Genomic DNA, 4,103 nt, shown 5'->3' with positions numbered 1-4,103 from the left:
TGAACCAGTATAAACCCTGTGTCATTGAGTGCTAGGCCACCTTCGATCACAACATACGACAAAACTACATATATTTATATGTTGGTCACTTTCTGCACCAACAGTTGGCGTCGTCCATGGGGAAGACGTTGTACGTTCAACACTTTTTGGTCATTGGATGGCCCACTTTTCCACCACCTTCACCATGGCGGGCTCAAGCGATGCGACTCGCTTTGGCTCACTAGAGTTTCCTACACTCCCACCTGTTGGGATGTGGGTTCCATCCATCTTTGAGCTGTCCCAGGCCTTCCTCTTTGAAAGTCGGGACTTCGTCGCCGACCGGCTTGGCGTACTACACCTCCACGAGGAGGCACTCATTCTGGTGCCCATCGGAGGGGCGCCCTCCATCGGCTATGAAATGCATGACGACTTCAACGACGAGGCATCTGTGCTTCATTTTGAGCAAACTCTCTACTCAAACCCCGTTGTGAATAATGTACATGCTGTTATTTACTTACTATTCACTATGTTCTACCGATTATCTGGAGGGACCCCATTGTCCCTGCCATGACCACCATGAGACTGGTTCCTATGGGGGTATGGCCCCCCGGTATCCATAAGACAAGACATGGGCCACACCATCAGAGGTGGCCCATCCCACAAGATCAAGGCATGCACGGTGCTACTCGACGTGCACCGCAAGCTATTGTATAGTACCAAATAGGATATTTTCCTTATAATCCTATCCCTCCAGAGTATATAAGGAGAGGCAGGGGTCCCCTAGTGGACAAGATCCATACATCTCAATGTAATACATCAGAACACAGGATGTAGGTATTACGTCATACTGACGGCCGAACGTGTCTAAATCTTATGTCTTGGTGCTTGTATTACCATCTCGCTCCTGATCTCGCTCACCTCTATGACAAATCTACCATCATGGGATACCCCTCAGTGGACTACCAAGCATCTTTTGTCGATAGTTCCCCTATGGCCTTGCATCCCCCGTGGATGCGTATGCCTAGGGGCTCCGAAGGATGCCGGCGCCACCCCCTCTCATGTCTGAATTCATGGGGATGGTGAGCTATGCTCCCACCTATTTCCTCGACCTCATGGATGACAATGTTGAGAGTGATGACTCCATCTTTTGCAACGTGGCACCTAGCCACCGTCCATCCTGGGAGTGCGCTATGGCGGACGCTCTAGAACAGCCACCGGTGGTAGCAGAGTCCTTGCAGACTCGCACCCCTCCAGACCCTTCTATGGGGTCCGTCGTGCTCACACAAGAGCACGACGAGGAGCTATGACAACGGTAGCAGAACCAGCCGCCACCTGCACTGATACGTTAGGTGCACCACACTGTGCCCCGTGCGCATAAAAAGGCGAGCAGTGCTTGGGGTCACGCCCGCCAGCTCCTACGCAACATCATGGACGGGGGGAATGATCCCCCACAGTTCACTCAGGCTGACCAGAACATCACTGTTGTGGCAATGCTTCTGTGTGGCCTTCCCGAGCCGAACAACCCCCCAGGAACAGGCGATCCACTAGAACCTCCGGGCACTGGTGGAAACCGCCGCCGTTCAATAGGCGGAGAGCTCTGCATCGCGACACCAACTCATGACCTCTCTCCCCACTAGGGGAGTGGGGATGGACTAGACGAATCACTCCACCCGCTCACCGCTATAGCCACCGAGCGTGGCACAGGAGGCTGCATCTGTGTCCCGGTCTAACCTGGCGCCCGCTCCACACCGATCGCCTATACGCGAGCAACTCGGGCCGAAACAAGACGCTCGCAGCGTCATCAGCAACTGCCATCAGTCTCGGCACGATGATGACGTCCATCGAGCGACAGTGATGGTAGGTGACACAAACCCTAGATGAACCGTCGCAAGGAGTGGTGAAACACACCCTAGGCGTGGTCCCCGGCCGGACACCGGAGTCCCAGTTCAGATGGCCTAGGACCACAGGCCTTTGGCCGATGCATCCCGAGAGCACCATTCCTGCAGCGCTTCAACAGAGGCCTGGGCAAAGGCAAGGCCAAGCACGAGGATCAGGACAAGGGCCCCTCCACGTAGAGGGGCAAAAAGAACAAAAAATATCATCGCCAACAGGCCAACTCTACGTTGGTCGCCATGGTTGATCACACGGACAAGCAACCCTAGTAGGGCCTTTCGGATCACTTCAATGAGCTCATGAAGAGCCTATGCACCAACCATGCCTACCACATCAAACACCTCTACAAGGACTGTGAGCTCCTCAAGCGCCTTCTATGATAGGCCAGCCGGCCAAATGAAGGAAAATGCAAAGAAGCAGCGGCCAAGAAAGGGGGCATAGCGAACAAGGATCCAGACGACTACAGGTCCCTATATGGTGACCAAGGTGATCTAACCAGACACCTACCGACTGAAGGATGACAATGGCAACATTCTCACCAACTCTTGGAATAGCGAACAGCTACGTCGTTTCTTCCCCCTAAAATTCAGTCTTACCATTGTTTACTTAACGTTTGGTCCTATAAGAGCACCCCAACCTGAACACTTTTGGCCCGGGTCACTCGGGGGCTCCATGGGGGTGCACTACCACCTCTCTTTTCATTTACTATCATATGGTAAAACTCCTTCCTACCCAAACAAAAGGGTAGTTCGTTCCTTTAAATTACCTTACATAGCTTTGTTTTAAATATTCCAACCAATCACACCCCGCCTCTATCTACGGTTACTAGCAGCTGAGCCTCGCGGGCTATGCCTGGGCTCCTAAGGTTGCAGCCTACGGGACGAATGGGTAAGTGCGAAAAAGAAAGAATAAAAAACAAAATTATGCTAAGGTAAAACTAAGGAACGAATGGGACAAGCTTCCCCGAACAGAGTGATTCCATCACAAAAAAATGAAACTGATTGTATTCATTGAGTACACAAGAACGTTCACACAAGGCTCCCCCATGAACTTAACTTTTTACATCTACTAAACTACTTATACTTTACAAGCTATTGTGGCTGCCCAATGGCATCTGTTGTCGGTGCGACCGGCGAAGGCACGGGCTGCTCACTCCCTGGCTAGACGACATTCGGCTTGGTTGAAGGCGGGACGACATCCACTTCCGACCCAAGCTCCATGCCATCCACAGGCTGGGTGACGTCCTCCTGACGCTTGCTTCCGGCCATGTCCTCACGGCGAGCATCCATCACCCACTGCGCGGAGACTTGCTCGGCCAACAACTTTGTGTGTGGCAGCAAGCTCTCCCCGAGCGACTAGATGTCCTCCGTGCTACAGCCGTCGGCATACCCCCTGTAGATGGTGGCGAAGTCTAGGTTAGGGTGGTACATCACCACCAAAGTCAACACCCCCGATGCTTCGTAGAACAACCCATGGGTGATGAGGGCCCAGACCTCATCCGGAACCTCCGCCAGCCGGATGGCGGGCGCACTGGTACTTGGCGCCGACCCAAACACCTTCGAGATGACAAGCTAGGCAACATTGCGGATCTGGTCAAGTTCCCCCTCGAGAGCATGTCACTCTTCAAGGGATTTGGCCAGCGCCTCTGCATTCTGGCCAAACGTAGCCTTGGCCGTCTCTAGGTCCTGCTCCAATGACTCCACCTTTCCACCCAGCTCTGGAAGAAGGGCGACAAGCTTAGAAGCAAGCTAAAGAAAGAAACCAGCACAACAAAAAATAGAAAAGGTATGTACCGAGGTGGGAGTTCTTGAGAATTGGAGAGTCCCTCCGCCTGCTGGGTTACCTGCTCGCACAGCCGGGCGTTTGCCTCCTCTGTTCCCACCACCTGGCCCTAAAGCACGAGCACTTCTAGGTCAGCCTCCGATCGGGCCTTCCGCTCCAATGCCAGGGCACTCCGCTCCATCTCCAAGGCCTCCAGGGTACCTTGGAGTGCTGCCTCAATGTCCACTAGGGACTTCCACAACATTGCCTCGATCTCCGCCAGGCCGGCCTTCACCGCCTCAAGCCCCCACTCGGCGATGGTCGCTCGCTCCACCACGAGCTGCTCCACCGCCCACGCCTTGGTCGCCTCCACCGCCTAGTCCTAGGACTCATGGCGGGTGGACTCAGCTAGCGCTCAAACTCGACCATCCAGGCGTACTCCATCTGGAGGAAATATGACTTGCGGCACA

This window comes from Miscanthus floridulus, chromosome 9 (assembly GCF_019320115.1).
Source record: "Miscanthus floridulus cultivar M001 chromosome 9, ASM1932011v1, whole genome shotgun sequence".
Taxonomy (NCBI): Eukaryota; Viridiplantae; Streptophyta; class Magnoliopsida; order Poales; family Poaceae; genus Miscanthus; species Miscanthus floridulus.
This window is presented reverse-complemented; position numbering follows the sequence as displayed.